At 37.7% G+C, this 18,768-nt stretch overlaps 1 protein-coding gene across 1 annotated transcript in view; it reads right to left on the bottom strand.

Moving 5' to 3' along the window:
• Positions 1-18,768, bottom strand: part of LOC150107634 (uncharacterized) — a 276,919-nt gene that overhangs the window by 16,018 nt on the left and 242,133 nt on the right. The gene's annotated exons all lie outside the window — the stretch shown is intronic.

The raw sequence follows: 18,768 nt of genomic DNA, 5'->3' as shown, positions 1-18,768 counted from the left end.
TTATTTCAAGGCTTGCTGGAACAACCTGGGGTTGTGGCACAGAAATCCTAAGGTCTGCACTAGCCCTCGCATTCTCTGTAGCAGAATATTGTGCCCCTGTCTGGGAAAGAAGTGCACACCCAGCTAAACTCTACCATGCGCACAATTAGTGGGATAGTGAGAAGCACCCCTCTCTCCTGGCTGCGTGTCCTATCTAATATTGCTCCACCAAACTTACGGAGAAGACAAGCCTCGATTAAAGAATTTAATAAAGCAACGAGCAACCCTCTCCTGCCACTACACCAGACTCTCATAAATCCACCAGGTCTTTGCCTAAAATACAGAAAGCCTCACTGGTCCATGGACGAACTCTCTTTAGCTACCCTGCCATCAACACCTGACATGTGGAGAGAATTCTGATCCAACAATCTCCCAACAAACGGCTTCCTGGTAGAAGATCCCTGTGCTCTGCAGCCTGGCGTTGCACTTCCTAGGAAGATTTGGTCGTCAATCAATCAACAGGATCAGAACTAACCAGGGCAGATGTGGCTACCTACTACATAAATGGGGGTTAGACCACCCTTATTGTGACTTTTCTCCCCCATGATTCAGATGATTACTCATATTGTGTACGACTGCCCAAGCCACCAATTTCACGGTGGTGGCCTACAGGACATCAACAAGGTGACGGATGAGGCCTTGGATTGGCTTTCCAGACTGGACATTGACCTGTAGTTGTAATTGTGCCTTTTATGCAATGAACTTTTACATGTTAAAATTCATCATTTGTTTCTGGACATTGTGATTATACATTTCATGCCAGTTTCATATTAAATGGTTTGTGAACGACACATTGGGCTGATTCTGTCAATGTACTATCCCCAAAATTTCAAACCTGCATAAAATTAAGTTTAAGTGAATAATAATTGTCATTACTAATTAAAGGTAAAGATTAACATAAGCAGGGGAATACAAACAATATCTGCTTTGTCTTTAAGGTGAAAATCTTATAATCTTGCACTCAAATACATGGACTAACTGGTGCAGTCAAAAAACAAATAAATTTGTTAAGACTATAGAGTGTGAGAACATAAGATATAGTAGAAATAAATAAAATGGTGGCAATCAATGGCTAAGGCAGTCGACCATTTACAACATTTCATGAATATGAAGTGAAGGACAAAAACAAAAGACGAAGCAAGGGTTGTAAAATAAGAATATAAAGTGGCAGCTAACTTCCTTTTTTGTATTCTGATATATTTTGTTCTGTTTCAATCTTTTGTATTTCTTTTTAATCTTTCCACTTCTGGCATACATGAGAGTAAGCTGGATGACCTCCCTGCTTTTTTTTTTGCAGAGTAATTTGGTTATCATGCTCCATACTACCACATAGGGCACAGGTGACAGCCACAAACAGGCAGTTTGTGCATGTCCATATTTCTGATATTTAAAGTATCTTAGTAGATTAGGGATGTACACTCTAATGAGACAGCTGAGATAATTTGCTTTTACAGATTATTAAAAACAACAAGTAAGTCCACAGTAATAACTTTAATTATTAAATAAGGTAGATATTTCGTACTAAAAATAATAGTACATCTTCAGTGTTACAAACAGATAGGAATAGAATACAAGTAACGAATATTCGGTGGATACCTATTAAAATACAATGTTGTCGTGAGCTAGGAAATGAAAGAAATTAATAAAGAATTAATATTTAAGATAATTAGTTTTTTTAATGATTACATAAAATAAAAGTCTCCCAGATCTTCGAGAGAGAGAGAGAGAGAGAGAGAGAGAGAGAGAGAGAGAGAGAGAGGCAATCATTTCGATTTAAATTTTTTTAAAAAAGTACCAATTGATTCCCACTTATATTCCTATCAACAAAATTTCTTCCTTATTGCCTTCTACAAAAGATAAACTGTCATCTCTGTCTTTGGCTGGCGTTTACAAAATTCCTTGTGAATGCGATGTTTCTTATTTTGGACAAACTGGCCGTCCTGTGGAAAAAAGAATTAAAGAACATCAATATTATATTGATTACAACAAACCTCAGACGTCTGGTCTAGCACAACACAGTATTACCACTACCCATAATATCCAGTGGGATAAAGCTATTCTACTTCATAGATGCAGGTTCAAATATGAACGCCTCTTTAAAGAAAGTTGTGAAGCTTTTTTACACCAACCGAATTTAAATCGAAATGATTGCCCCTCTCTCTCTCTCGAAGATCTGGGAGACTTTTATTTTATGTAATCATTAAAAAAACTAATTATCTTAAATATTAATTCTTTATTAATTTCTTTCATTTCCTAGATCGCGAGAACATTATATTTTAATGGGTGATCCACCGAATATTCGTTACTTGTATTCTATTCCTATCTGTTTGTAACACTGAAGATGTACTATTATTTTTAGTATGAAATATCTACCTTATTTATTAATTAAAGTTATTACTGTGGACTTACGTATTGTTTTTAATAATTATACTATGCCACAGGTCCCTGTAAAAATTGCTTCATCATCATTCTCAAAAGTGAGGATGATGATGTTCCTGGTTGGAACCAGGTGACCATCTCTATGTATCCAGATGCACCTCATAGCTGTCACTTCCTGATCTTTATGCTCTGAACACATCAATTCATGTGGAACATCAAAGAGATCCAATTCTGATATCACTCCTCTACAATGATTGAGTTTTATGAGGTGTTACTGTGATTGGTATTCCAGCCACGAATGTTGCTGACATGATGTTTCCACAATGATATCACTAGAACAGTTTCTTAACAATTTTGGGAAATCTTGCCAGTCCATCTAAAACCTTTTGAATAAACAAGAGTTAATAAACATTTTCCCTATTGGCTTTTCACCTGTTGCATGGATGATCATAAACACTGGCATATTTATACTGGTATCACATATCTTTTGTTTCTTACTTCTGTTATCAAGTGATGTATCTATGGTATCAGTACTTGGTTAGAACCTTGTTAGGTCCCCTGAAACAGCTGAGGATGAAGAATTCATGCTCAAGGAGTTTTTTTGATTGGAGTCGGTGCTCCCCATCCACCACACATGGATGCCCACTGACAGACAAGCAATGACTGCACTCAGGAGTGGGGAGGAAGGGAGGGAAGGAGAGAGAGAGAGAGTAGAGGTTTGGATATGAGTTTATTTTTTTAAATCGCCTTCTTCCTAAATGCTTGAATATTCTGTCATATTTCATATACTGATTTAGTTTGGCCTTGTAGACATTTAGCCGATTTTGTTTTGACTTTAAGTCACTTAAAAATGCAGCATTTCTGCAGAAATCTAAATCCTTTTCAGAAAATTCACTATTTTGTTCTATGTAATTTGTAATTTTCTTAGTACTAAAATTTTTTCTAGACCTGTGACAATCAGCTTACTTTAGAGTGATAAAGAAGATCCACACTTAATGTCTGCTCCATCAATTTGAAGCACATTGCAAAATTGGCAATGTTTTGAAGCATTTGCTCAAATATAGTTATCAATATCAATTATTTACCTTAATGTGTCCTTGAAAAGTGTAAATTTGGTGCAAATATTCTGTTGATGTAATATACAATGAAATTAAATTATCGGAATACTGTATTTAATTTTGGAGCAATGCAACAAATCCTTTGTTATGTCTGTTTTTATCTCGGAGTCAAAAGACTCATCATGGGAGGTCCTTCCTAAGAACATAAAGTCTATCATACCACTCCTTAAACTCATTGACCGTTCTCGCTCTAACCACTCCATCAGGCAATGCATTCCATGGTTCAACCACCCTCCACGCAAAGAAACCACTCCTCATCCTCTTGCTCACAGTTTCCTTTCGTAACTTCCAGGGATGGCCCCTTATCATCACTCCTTCCCGCTGTTCAACCAAGCGAAAGAACTCCCTAGTGTCAACCCTGTAACCACCTCTCAACAGTTTAAAAGTCTCAATCATATCACCTCTCCTTCTTCTATCCACCAAACTCTGCAGTCCACATTCCCTCAGCCGATCCTCGTAACTATCCTTGTACAGTCCTGAAACCATCTTTGTCATCTGTCTTTGTATCCTTTCCACAGTTAATTTATCCCCTTCAAATCCTGGAGACCAAATCTGAGAACAATAGTCCAAGTGTGGTCTGATCAGAGACTTATACAACGGAATGATAACCCTCTTATCTTTGTAGGTCAGTGTCCTTCTCATAATTGCAGCAATCCTCTGTGTTACCTTCACCACCTTTGCAATATGTCCCCTAAACTTCAGGTTTCTATCAACTATCAATCCCAGATCTCTTGTCTCCCCTACTTCCTCCAGCATAACTCCTCTCATAGAGTATGCCGCATCCCATCGATGTTCCCAAACCTCAAGACCTTACATTTTGCTGCATTAAACTGACACCCCCATTCATTTGCCCATCTATCGAGCTTATTCAAATCCTCTTGCAGGGCTACCACATCTGCACTATTACTAATAATCTTTCCCAGCTTCGCATCATCCGCAAACAACTGAATATCCCCTTGCAATCCACTGGCAATGTCATTGATATAAAGGTTAAACAATATAGGTCCTAGTACTGAGCCCTGTGGGACCCCACTTGTAACCCTCTGCCTCCTTGAAACTGCTCCACCATACACAACTCTCTGATACCTATCAGACAGCCAATCCTGAATCCAGTTGACCACTCTACCATGCAGACCCATGTGCTGCAACTTAAATATCAGCTTATCATGTGGCACCCTGTCAAATGCCTTTGCTAAGTCTAAGAAAATTGCAGTATATGCCTTTCCCTCATCTAATGTTCTTGTAACTTTATTATAATAGGCTAGCATATTGTTAAAACAAGAGCGCCCTTTCACAAATCCATGTTGACTCTCACAGATAACATTACCCTCATCTGCCCAATGTTGTATATGGTCCCTCACTACTTTCTCCAAGATCTTAACAACTACTGATGACACACAGACTGGCCTATAATTAGACACTTCCAGTCTGTTACCACCCTTATGCAATGGCACTATCTTACCTTCCTTCCATTCCCTGGGCACCTTTACCGTCAAAACTAGTGGTGAAATACCATCTAGTCCCAAAGCTTTACTGACATCCAGAGTACACAGTATCTGAAACACACTCTCCTCCTGTACCTCTAAACCTCGAACCAGCCCTATCCCTCTAGCATTAAAACTGACTCCTCCAGGATGAAATACTCCAATAAAGTGTTCATTGAACAATGAACACTTTATTGGAGTATTGGAATAGTGGAATTGTTCATTGAACAATTCCACTATGTTCTCTGCATCAGTCACTCTATTCCCATTTTTATCCCACAATATCATTCTTCCACAGTCATTTCTCCTCCTACTGGCCACATAGCTAAAAAATTCCCTAGGATTTTCTTTGGATCTTGGGGCCAACCTCTTCTCATATTCCAGTTTCGCTTTCCATACCACACTAGTCACTCTTCTGGCCTGTGTCTAATATTCTTCATGCATCCTCTCTTCACCTGTCTCCTTATATCTCTTCCATAGCCTCTTTTTCGCATGCAATTCCTGTTTAATATTGTTTGTCATCTACTTAACTCCAAATTGTGTCCTCTTCTTCACTCATGGTATACAACTTACCATTGCTGCTAACAAATCTTTTTTCACAATTTCCCACGCACTAATGATATCTTATTATATATGTTAGCCTCTGTCTGCTATCTTTAACCCTTATATATCCCTAAATTGTCTGCCTAACACTGAGTATATGATCTTACTGCTTATCTGACAATTTCTAAGTTTTGGGTCCCCCGAAAATACCTATTCCCTGATCTCTACAAGTCATCCACATTCGCTCAGACAAATTTATTTCCTGCACCCAGCCTGGGCTTTAAGGACACAGTCAAACTCAGCCTAAGGATGGTTATAGAGTATCAGATGCTACTAATATATTTCGCTTGAAATCAGAAGCCATAGGTTTTCTTTTGTCTGTTTGCAGTCATGTCCCCTTTCCTTTCTTACTTAAAATGTCCCCGCGCACATATATGATCACCAGGTTTGTATTTTTTATGAATGGTCTAGGTCAGTCTACATGGTCAGAAAAGCAAGCATGGAAGGTAACAAACAAATTTAATGAATTCATAATTAATTACAATACAAAGACAAAATTGATATTTATGCTAGATTAAAACTCTTACGTTTCTCTCACTTTCTCATTCTTAGATAAACATGGATTTCTTAATCTCTACAATACTATTCCTTTAACTTATCAAATATTCAGTTTACAACTTGATAGGATCCAGCTAGGTATTTGGCACTTTATTAATCTCCCTCAAGTAGGTCACGACAGAATCTCCAGTAAATTAACAGTTCTCAGAATTCAGTCTAATGGTATAGAGTCATTCACACATATAATAATTCTTCATGCTTATCCTTATCATAAATTCGAGTTACACTTTCTTCCGTTCCTGTTAGTCAAGTTCTCTAAAGGGCTAGAATATGTAAAAGTACTTATCAACACTATCTTCGGTTCTTTCGGGATTTTCTCTGTCCTTCCTTCTTACGAAGTTCTGGCTGCCTTGGTTCTGTTGCCACGTGGGAATTACGTGCTCTCCCTGGATCGGGTGCTCGGTTTCTTTACTAAGGATTTACATAGAAGCTATTCCTTACCGACGGCCTATGTTCAAGATTTGCCGTGTTCTGTGGTGGTGCCACACTGGGATTTCTCGGAGTTCAGCTCTTAAAGATAAGAACTGAATCACGATGACCACTCAAAGCACACGGTGAGAATACAGGAACAAATAAAACGGGGAAGGGGGTTTCAATTCTGTGTTGCAGGTTTTATACGCTCCCCAAGAGCACCGCCTTTCCGAGTTTGATCTCTCCTTTCGCCCTTCCAATTTGTTTAGTTTAATTAAAATAAATTTAGTTTAATCCTTTATCCAAGTGTGAGCAAACAAAATTTGCGCTGAAAACATCTTCAGGACTGAGGTAAGGTAGTACAACATCGGGCAACTCGCAGCAAAGGTGGATCAAGTTCTCAACTCCTTGTCTCAGTATCTCCCATAATGCACAGCACATCTCTTTGTAGACTTGCTATGAATTAAGGGGGGGGGGCACTACCCATACCAATTTCAACCTTCCAAGTGGGAGCAAACTTTGTTTTCTCACACTTGGATAAAGGATTAAACTAAATTTATTATAATCTAACCAAGTGAAAAATAAACTTTCAACATCCTTCTCTAAATCCAGAGTAATTTAATAATAAGGCAGCACACCTTTTGGCAACTCCTATAGGTAAGGATGACCTCTCCTATTGCTTCTGGCTTAGCATCTGCACTCTGGGCCAGGCTCCCACTGATGAGACCTCAATAAAGGTCGAAACCAGTATGGGTAGTGTCCCCCCCCCCCCCTAATCCATAGCAGTATACATGTCCGCAAGGAGATGTGCTGTGCATTACGGGAGATACTGAGACAAGGAATTGAGAGCTTGATCTACTTTCCTGCGAGTTTCCCAGTATTGTACTACCTTACCTCAGTCCTGAAGATATTTTCAGGTGCAAACTTTGTTTGCTCACACTTGGATAAAGGATTAAACTAAATTTATTATAGTCTAACCAAGTGAAAAATAAACTTTCAAGTTGTGTATAGGGGAACAATATCCCAGATGTGGAAAATCACTCAGGGATCTGTTTTATGGTCATTGCTGTTTAACTTGTATGTTGATGATATTGGGGAAGATTTGAATGGAGATATTCAGTTGTTTGCAGATGATGCAAAGTTTGGATGAACTATGAGGAGTAGAGCAGATGTTGTGGCCTTACAAGAAGACTTGAACAGACTGAGTAAATGGGCATGGAAGTGGGCATGCCAGTTCAATGTTGTGAAATGTAAGGTTTTAAAATTTGGAAAGCAAAGATCAGCTGTAGAATTAACTCTTGGTGGGAATATATTGGTGGAGGAAATAAGATCTTGAGGTGATATGAGGTGATTGTGTTGTCCTCACAAAATTGTGAGGAAAACACAACGAAGTCTGGCACTGATACAGAGAACACTGAATTGTAGAAGGATGGAAATTCTTTGTTCCATTGTAGAAGGCCTTGATATGGACAGATATGGATTACATTTTTACAGATTTCGTCATCTGATTTTGAAAAGGATGAAGAGATGTCCGAAAATATCCAGAGGTAACTGACTAAAATGATATTTGCAATGCTGAATATGAAGAATGTTGAGAAGATGGAATATACAGTCTAGTGGATGGGAGAAAGTGGAGTGATATGATAGAGACATACAAGTTAGTAAGGGTTGTTATAGGATTAATATTGAAGGGTTTTCCATAAAATGGTGCGAGATGGGGAAGAAAAAGAGATCATCCCTAGAAGCTGTATAAGGAGGGTGTGAGCAGGGGAGTGAGAAGCAGGTTTTTTGCATGAAGAGTTGTGAATGATTGGAATACATTGCCTGAGAGAGAGACTGTGACTGAATGAAGTCTTGGGATGATGATAATGATAATAATAATAATATAGTAAAGGTGTTAAATGAGCAGTTCATTAAAGTATTCCATGCTTGTGACTGCAACATTATGCAGAACTTGAGAGCAGTGGGAATGAGGGAGGAACCAAACAAAAGAAAGAACATATCTGAAAACCGTTTAATCTCCATGCTTCATCAAATTGTAATAATTTGTTCTTTTTCTTTCAGGATATATAAGAAGACATGCCAGAGGTTTTGATGAAATTAAACACAGAGGTGCAGGACAGCATCAAGCTTTTTGTGCTGCAAGAAAAGTCTGCAACTGAGATTCACCAAACTTTGTGAGACTTTAAGGGACTGTATCCCCAGAATATCCAACAGTTGCAAGATGGATGGCTAAGTTTAAAACTGGGCATTCTGAGACAACAAATGCCCACAGATCAGGAAGACCTTCCACAGCGATCACACCTGAAAACATCGATGCAGTGCATGCCATGATCTTTGATGATAGATAAATATCAGCCAAAAACATTGCAAAGACTCTAGGGATATCCAGGGAATGAGTTGGGGTCATTAACCACTAACATCTGGGCATGCAGAAGCTCTCAGCAAAGTGGGTCCCTCAATGTTTGAATGCCTACCAAAAGAGAGAACATATGCTGTCATCTCAAGGGATTTGGGGTCATTCTGAGAAATCAGGTGACTATTGATGAAACACAGCTTCATCACTATGACCCAGAGACCAAACAACAGTCACTGGAGTGGAGACACAAAGGTTCTCCATGGCCAAAGAAGTTCCAAACCCAAAAGTCAGCAGGGAAGGTAATTGCCATTGTCATTTGGAATATGGGTGGTGTAATCCTTATCAAGTACCTTAAAAAAGGTGACACTGTTACAGCAGCAGCAGTTCAATCAACAAATCTGAAGGAATTGAAGGAGGTACCGAAGAAAAAACACCGTGGAAAACTGAGCAGTGAAGTGTTGCTTTTGCAAGACAATGCACTGTGCGTGAAACCCAACAGACAATGCACAACTTGGGCTTTCAATATCTGCCCCACCCACCTTATTTGCCAAACCTGACCATTTCCAATTCCTAAATTTAAAGAAGCACTTGAAAAGAACAAAATTTACCACAGATGATGAAGTCATACCTGCAGCTGAGGACTGGTTTGTGCAACAAGGGAAAGACTTTTTTTCCCATGGAATTGCAAATGATGAAAGCAGAATTGTAACAAGTGTTATAATGTTGCTGTTCACTTTGTGGGAACACATAAAATAATGTGTCAGTTGCATGGTTCTACTTCAATTCCTTCATGGTGATTAGCACAACTTTTCAGCACATCCTCATAGCCCAGGTTCCAAAGGAATAGAAAGACAGCAAAATTGTTCAGCTTCATACAGGAGGTGATAAGACTAAGCCTTCGAAATATAGACCAATCTGCTTGTCTGAAGTTGTGGTCAAGGTGTTGGAGAAGCTAATGAGGACAATGATTCAGAACTGGGTGGACAGAAGTAGAATTCTCTTTAATGGGCAGCATGGGTTTGCTAAAGGAAGAACTGTTTTAGTAATCTGTTTACTTATTATAACAAGGTGATGAATACATTGAACATGGGGATGCATATATACAGTAGTATATATTTTGCAAAGGCTTTCAATAGATTACCACATGACAAACTAGTAGTTAAATTGGAACAGATCGGGCAGGATAGTAGATTAGTGCATTGGAAAGGAGATTGGTTGTCTGGGTGAGTGATATTCTAGAAGAGGAGTCACTAGTGGCACATCCCCAGGGATCTGTTTTGGGGCCATTGTTTAATTTGTATGTAAATAACATTGGAAACTGCTTAAATAGTGATATACAGTTCTTAACAGATGATGCAAAGTTGGGGAGAGTTAAGAGAAGTACAGCAAAAGGATTTAAATAGACTCTGAATGGGTGAGTGTATATGGGGATTCAGTTTAATGTTACAAAGCCTAAGGCTTTAAAATTTGGGAAGCAAAGATGGGATGCAGAGTATACGATTGGTGGGCATATTTTGGAGGAGGTGGAGGAAATGAAGGATATTTGGGGGTTGTGGTGGATAGAGACTTGAAATTTTGTGGACATTTCGCTAAAATTGTGAGGATGACACTGTGGATTATGGGAATGTTGAACACTGACATGTAGAAGTAAGGATGTTTTAATTCCATTGTACAAGACTTTGATCAGACCACATATGGAGTACTGTGCACAGATTTGGTTGCCAGGTTTTCAAAAGGAGATGTTGGAGAGGGTCCAAGAGATGGTTTCTGGTCTCTGGAATGTGGAATATGAGGACAGATTGAGAGAATGCAAATTACAGAGCCTAGTGAATAGAAGGAAGAGGGGCAACATAATCGACGCATTAGCGAGAAGCATTAGCAAGAGGGACCTTGCTAATGCTTCTGACTGGTATCTCCACTTGGGCCTGGCTCCCACTGAAGAGACCTCAATAAAGGTCGAAACTAGTCTGGCTAGTGGCCCTTCCCTTAATGCATAACATTAGACATATCCGCAAGGAGATGTGTTTTACATTATGGGAGATACTGAGATAGGAGTGTTAGTAGCTTTCTCCACCTTTGCAAGCAGTTGCCCTGGTGTTGTATCATTTTACCCCAGTCCTGGAGATACTGTCAGGCGCAAACTTTGTTTGCTCACACTTGAATAAAGGATTAAACTAAATTTATTATATTTTAACCAAGTGAAAAATAAACTTTCAACATCTTCCTCTAAATCCAGAGTAATTTATTAAAAAGGTGGCACACCAATTGGCAACTCCTATAGGTAGAGATGACCTTGCTAATGCTTCTGACTGGTATCTCCACTTGTGCCTGGCTCCCACTGAAGAGACCTCAATAAAGGTCGAAACTAGTCTGGGTAGTGGCCCTTCGCTTAATGCATAACATTAGACATATCCGCAAGGAGATGTGTTTTGCATTATGGGAGATACTGAGATAGGAGTGTTAGTAGCTTGCTCCACCTTTGCAAGGAGTTGCCCTGGTGTTGTACCACCTTACCCCAGTCCTGGAGATACTGTCAGGCGCAAACTTTGTTTGCTCACACTTGAATAAAGGATTAAACTAAATTTATTATATTTTAACCAAGTGAAAAATAAACTTTCAACATCTTCCTCTAAATCCAGAGTAATTTATTAAAAAGGTGGCACACCAATTGGCAACTCCTATAGGTAGAGATGACCTTGCTAATGCTTCTGACTGGTATCTCCACTTGTGCCTGGCTCCCACTGAAGAGACCTCAATAAAGGTCGAAACTAGTCTGGGTAGTGGCCCTTCGCTTAATGCATAACATTAGACATATCCGCAAGGAGATGTGTTTTGCATTATGGGAGATACTGAGATAGGAGTGTTAGTAGCTTGCTCCACCTTTGCAAGGAGTTGCCCTGGTGTTGTACCACCTTACCCCAGTCCTGGAGATACTTTCAGGCGCAAACTTTGTTTGCTCACACTTGGATAAAGGATTAAACTAAATTTATTATATTTTAACCAAGTGAAAAATAAACTTTCAATATGCAAAAAAAAGGCCACACTGAATACCGCAAAAGACTGCATGCTGCCCTTTCCTATGCTAACGGGATGCTCTACTAAACTGGCTTAGCCCTTGACATGTTTGTTATAACTTGAGTCTCAACTCAGGAAAGATCTCACAAAATGGAAAAAAAAAGGATAGTTTTGATAATGGCTATCCAGTGATATTCATCTGTTGGTAGTTAGACACAGTTTCACTATAGAAGGGTGGTGAAAAATTGATGTGTCTAACTACAAACAGATGATTATCTCTGGAGTAATGGCGAAGAATTTAGAGAACCTGTTAAGAACTCTCATACAAAAATGGGTTGACATACAATCTTGCAAAGAATAGCATTTGTTTACTGAATGGAGGCATTATTTTAGCAATTTGCTCATATTTTATAATAATGTTATTGCTGAATTGGATATACAGAATGGATAATACATTATGATACTGTTGGATTTTGCTAAGGCACTGAATAGGATAGGATAAGATACCACATGAAAGGTTGTTGCATAAATTGAAGAATAAGCGAAAGACTATCTGCTTAAAGTGACCAGTGGTATACCCCAAGGATCAGTCTTTGGACTATTGTTGTTAAATCTATACATTAATGATATTGGAAAGGATATAACAGACCATATTTCATTGTTTACTGATGGTGCAAAGATAGGCAGGGCAATCAGGGGATGCTACTGATATACAGTGCATACAGAATGATTTGAATAAGCTGGAACAGTGGGAAAACGATAATGGCTATTAATTCAATGTTAGTAAGTATGAAGTTATGCACTTTGGTGTTATGAAATTTCCAACATCATATCAGACAGTAAGATTGAGTTACAAGAAACTGGTGAGCCTAGGGATCTTGGAGTGATGGTGGATAGGAAATGGAAGGTTAGAGGTCACATTGCAAAAACTGCAAATACAATTCAGAGGATAATTGCAATGACATGAACTCTGACATGTAAGTATAAGGAAGTGCTTTTAGCCTCTTTATAAGGTCTTGAAGAGCCTCTGTAGCTAAGTCAGTATAGACAATCCTTTGGTAGAAAGACACCTGGGTTCGATTCTGGTCTATGATATGAGAAACCTTTATCGGATCTCATATCGAGGTAGATGGATTCTTCACTTGGAAATTCGGGTTTTTTTGTCCCTCAGAAGAGGCAAACTGGTCCCATGAACACACATACATGGATTTACAGCCATGAATACTTATGACAATATGTGGAAGAGATAGAGTCCTCACCACATGTCATTATGTCCATAGTTAACCATGAGTCACATCATGGTAGTCAACCTCTGAGATAGGAGAAAGAAGGCACTCGAATGGGATAAGGTCTTGATATGACCACACCCAAACTACTGTGTGAACATTTTGTCTGTTAGTTTGGAGGGAATAAAGAAGATGTGGAAGGGTAAAAAGAAGCATTAAAAAGATGACTCAGGATTTTGGTATGCAAATTATGAGGACAGACTAATTAACTGAAAACACTGGTAAGACATGAGAAAGAGGGGTGATATGACGAGATCTATAAACTTCTGAAAGAGTGTTATGATAGGTTATTGACTGATGATATTTTTTGTTATATGGAAGGTGGGAGAGGACAAAGCAGCATCTGTGGAAGTCCAAAAGAGGATGACAGCTAGATTTTTCTCTCATAGAGCAGTGAGTGAGTGGACCCAGTTTGTCTGTTGAAGTAGCATGTATATCCAGTGTAAATGAGTTTAAGAGAAGGCACGATGTGCCTTCTCTTAAATGGTGTGGGTACTCTATTTGAAGCTGGTGTGGGTACTCTATTTGAACATTTCTGGTCTAATATCATCTACTCCATCTGTCTTTCTACATTTCAGGTTTTTGATGGATTTTTCTACCTCAAGTATTTTCTACCTCGATAAACATTCCGGACAGCATTCCTTTTAAACATTTTCTACCATTGCATTTCACTGTATGTTTCATTAAACAATCTTTCAAAGTAATTACTTCAGAAATCCAGAATATATTTTGATTTTGTCACCTTAATCATCTCTGATTCCTTTTACGGTGCTTTCTCCCTAATTTCTAAGCTTTTTCAATAGCCTACAGAATATTTTGCCACCACCATGATATTTATCTTCTATATTCTTCCCAGTCCTCCTATGATTCTTGTTTAGCTATTATTATGCACTGCTTCATTTTTTTTTTTTAATTCTTTGTATTTTCTCAGAGTACATGCTGCCTAACTTGCTAGGAACTTTTGATATACTTTCTTCTTTTTCCATGACTGCCTCTTAAATTTCCATAGTTCACAGTGAAGTTCTGATTATTCTTTACTTACAGATAAATTCACCACATGTGACTCTGACTGACGCAATCAATGTTTTCTTTAGAGTCAGCCAATAAGTTTCCCCAGGTTTGCACATGTGACTCTGACTGACGCAATCAATGTTTTCTTTAGAGTAAGCCAATAAGTTTCCCCAGGTTTGTTTCTTGTTTTCAAGCTCTTTCATTTTTTTTCTTAAATAATATTCATATATTTGAGTCTACAGTGTCTCTATGACAGATGCTGAACTTTGATTCTTTGTAAAACTTTCTTACATATATTCTTTTCAATATGAAGTTCATTTATCATCATCTTCATCATCAGAGACAACTTTTTTACTTAAGAAATTAAAGACTTAATTCTGTATGTTAGTCAAGTAGATAATAGTTTAATATCCGACATTTCACTGACTGATATCTGTCAGCATTTTCAAAGGATACATTGGCAAGCAATAGAAAGTAACAAAAACTAGGAAACTAACCGACAAATCTAAAAATTATATAAAGTTATCACTGTGCGTGATACAATGATATAATACGCATGTCACAATTACAACGTTTTATTTGTTGAGAAATTTATTGTAATTTTCATGAAAGTTCATTTCTTTTTGGTTAAATGATCTGATTACAGTTTTCCATATATCTGATAAGATTAGGCCTTGATTCTTATTTAAGTTACCTGTTGAATGGGTGACTGTAGCAGCTTCTTTAAATGTTCTGGAATGGAAGTTCTCTTCTATGTAGGGCATATGGCTCATATCCCATTCAATATTATGGTTGGTAGAGGCAAAGTGGGAAGAAAGGCCTGATATATCCTGTCTGTTGTTCCTTACATAGCCTATGTGTTCCTTCTTTCTTGTTTCAAAACTTCTAGATGTCTGTTCGATGTAATTAATACTGCATAAACAGGGTATGCTATAAACTCCAGAGTATTTGTAGAAAGGATGGCTATCTTTTGGTGATCTTATAAACTTTTGAATGGTCTCAATAGGTTTGAAGGTTACTCTGATATTATATGGTTTTAGAAGAAGAGCTAATTTTTTGGATATGGTACTAACAAATGGAATTGTTATAGAGTTGATGTATTGGATTTCATCTGTATGTCACTGAAGAGAATCTTGATGATGATTCTTGTAGGGTAGCCATTTAGGATAGATCTCTGGATATTTTCATTAATTCTTCTTCTTGTAAGTCGCCAGGGTTTGTGGTACACTGTATAGCTCTTTTTTTTGAGCATATGGATAATGCTGAGTTTCTGGGTATGTGGTGAGACGAGTCAAAATGGAGGTAGCGTCCCGTGTTAATAGGTTTTCTATATACCGACAGGTTGATGCTATTGTTAGTTTGTTTCTTAATAAGGACGTCTAGGAATGGAAGTTTATTATCTTTTTCTAGTTCCAAGGTGTAAACTTGATAGTGTTGTGGAAGCAATTAATTTTGTTTAGATAATCTATTAGTTCCTCTTTTTTGTGATTCCAAATGATGAAGATGTCATCAACATACCTAAACCATGTGGTTGGTATGGGGTAATTTAGGGGTAATTTGGGATAAAATTTGAGTTTCCAGATTTTCTTGATAAATAAGTCAAAAAGTTCATAATATGAACTTTTTTACTTATTTCTTGTGTCTTCTGTATGTGTTAATTTATGCACTTGATGTTGAAAGATGTTAGCAATCACCAGTCCATATCCTGAACAGAAATCCAGCAGGCATTTACCATTATTATTAGCTTTGCTATTTTACAACAAATTTTTCAAAATATTTCTAAATGTCTGGTATTTATTTCCTGGTCTGTTATTTATATCTCTAACAAGGATCAACCTTTTCTTTTTCTATATGTCAGCTACCTTTTCTAATGATTTGAAAATCCCTCCACTTCTTCCTTAGTAGAACCTTTGGCTGGATACCATGACACAAATGTGAAACTATAGTCTTGTCTGTTTGATTCCCATTTTGTTGTTAGTTTATGTCACTCCACTTGATATTATTTGCCATTCCAGATTATCCAGATTATCCAATAGTTTAGTTGGCTTGTTTGTTCAGTATCCAGGAAGACACTCACTAATGGGATATACATGAGAAAGTAAGGACTGGACATTAGATTAGAAGCCCTGGTCGGTTCATAGCATTTCTGGAAAAGCCACATAGCAGCCTCTTCCATGTTATTTAGCTTTGACCTTTAAGCAACCTCATGCAAACTAACATTCCTTGCAGAAGATGACTAGCCTTGAATCTCCTCTTTCTAACCTTCTGTGGCTTAAGATTTCTTTGCTTCATTATGTATCATTTATCTGCTAACTCTTCCATTCTCCTAATTATGAAAATTATTCTGACTCCTTTATCCTTGAAGCCTGATTCCTGCAACCGAACTACCCCAAAACAATGATGTGTTCATTCCTTGATGACTTTACTGCCCACAAGGCAGTAAAGTCATCAAGGAATGAACACATCATTGTGTTCATTCCTGGCTCCCTTTTTCTAATTCTGCTGGGCAAGCTAGAATAAAAGTGAGGTATTTGCTATAAGCAATATCCTAAAGGAAACTGTTCATTCACCAAACAATTCTCTTCAGCTCACCTAACACTCTGGATATTTTATTATCCAGTTCTTCCAGATGCATTGTTCAGGTAACATTCATTTGGTAATTCAGATTATACAGGGTGGTCCATAAGTCACAAAGTAATTTAAAATGTGAATAACGTTTTTTATTATTAATTTTTTTTTTTTCATTTTGTTTTTATCAGGTATTCTAAGGACCGTTTGGGAAATTAATCATGGAAAAGTTCATGCCTAACAATGAACCAAAATCATGCAATTTTATTTTGAAGATTTTTATACAAAGGATTAGGGCACTGCAGCAAGAAACATCAAAAGCTGTCATGGGACATGTGGTAGAAAGGGGGCATCTTTATGAAGCTGAAAATGGAAGGCATTTATGTAATGTGGTTTTTCGTAACAAATAAAAAACATCTGCAGGTTCTGTATTTCATTAGAACAAAAAAAAATTAATTAAATAAAAATGATAATTATTAAATAAAAAAGTTATTAAATGTTTAAACCCCTTCGTCACTTATGGGTCACACTGTAACTTCACACAGTTTTCTTCTGTAGTAGGACATCTTCCACTCGCCATTTTATTCTTTATATCCTTTCACACTACAGCAATGTCAAGCAGGAAAATCACCAAGACTTTTAATCCTTCTTTTCATGATCAAAGTATCATTTCCGTTTTCCTGATTCTGATACTTGTTGTGACCAATTGACAAAAATTATCCACACTGGAATGAGGGTCTTCATTCCTCACTCCATTCAAAATTCATAGATTTTTAAGATGTGCCAGGTAAGTAAAAACAACATATCATTAATGGGTCAAGACAAAATTTCCAGCTTTATTCAGAGCTTATATTAAAGCCTACAACATTCACCAAAAACAATCATTAACAGTGGTGAGTCTGACTCTGAAAGATCTAAATGTAGAAACTTGCTGGTTGTGCCAATAGCAACTGCACCTTCTGGTCCTAACAATTTCTGCCCATTTGTGCTCCCCCCCCCCTCTCTCTCTCTCTCTCTCTCTCTCTTTCTCATCCAAATGGCAGTACATATTGCCATTCAGGGAAGTAAAAATTCTTTTACTTCCCTGTTAATTCCATTAACAGGAAAGTAAAAGAATCATCAAGATAAATAAACATAAATAAGTAAAAAACATAATCTAAAGATAAATAATCTTTACCTGAAACATTACCAATTTATTGCATATATTTTTATAATTTAACCATATATTGTCATTTCTGGGGTGTTTAAGGGTCAAAGCTGTATAACTGAGAGGAGATCTCCACATAGCCTTTAAAGGAATGCAGAGAACCAACCAGGGCTTCTGAGCTAATGTCCAATCCTCACCTTCTCGTGGTGCACCATGTTGAGTATCTACCTGGATACTGAACAAATGAGGATGGGCTGGCAATTTGGGATTTAGCCGAACAAATTGTATTCTTATTGGCTTAAACCAAAATACAAAGTGATGGTACAACATGACAAATTTCATGCTGGATGGGGTGTCGCCCGGTTAAACAAGGTCCCCACTGTTTTCGCCAGGGAAATAGGGCAAACAGCGAAAAGTCAGTTACTGGAACAAATCTGAAAACACACCCCAACTCAACATCACCAGAATTAAAGATTGGTACTATCAACATGAGAAGCCTGAATGGCAAAGAAATGGAGCTAGCTGAGGAATTAGATAAGTACCAGATCGACATAATAAGGGTGACTGAAACAAAAAAGACAAAAACTGGTAAGATCTTTCTGAGCAATAAATACAAAATGTTATATTCAGGCAATGACAATCAAGGAAAAGGAGTAGCCATAGTATTCAACACTAAATACAAGGCTAATCTTCTCGAATGGCAAGCAATCTCAAGTAGAGTGATGTGGGCAAATATAAGAACGGGGAACTGAACAATGAGACTTATTTGTGCCTATGGTCCCACAGAAGG

This window comes from Typopeltis vanoorti, chromosome 4 (genome assembly GCF_054136105.1).
Source record: "Typopeltis vanoorti isolate ZY-2024b chromosome 4, IOZ_Tvanoo_1.0, whole genome shotgun sequence".
Lineage (NCBI taxonomy): Eukaryota > Metazoa > Arthropoda > Arachnida > Uropygi > Thelyphonidae > Typopeltis > Typopeltis vanoorti.
Note: the sequence above shows the minus strand (reverse complement) of the source record. Positions and strands in the feature narration are given on the sequence as shown.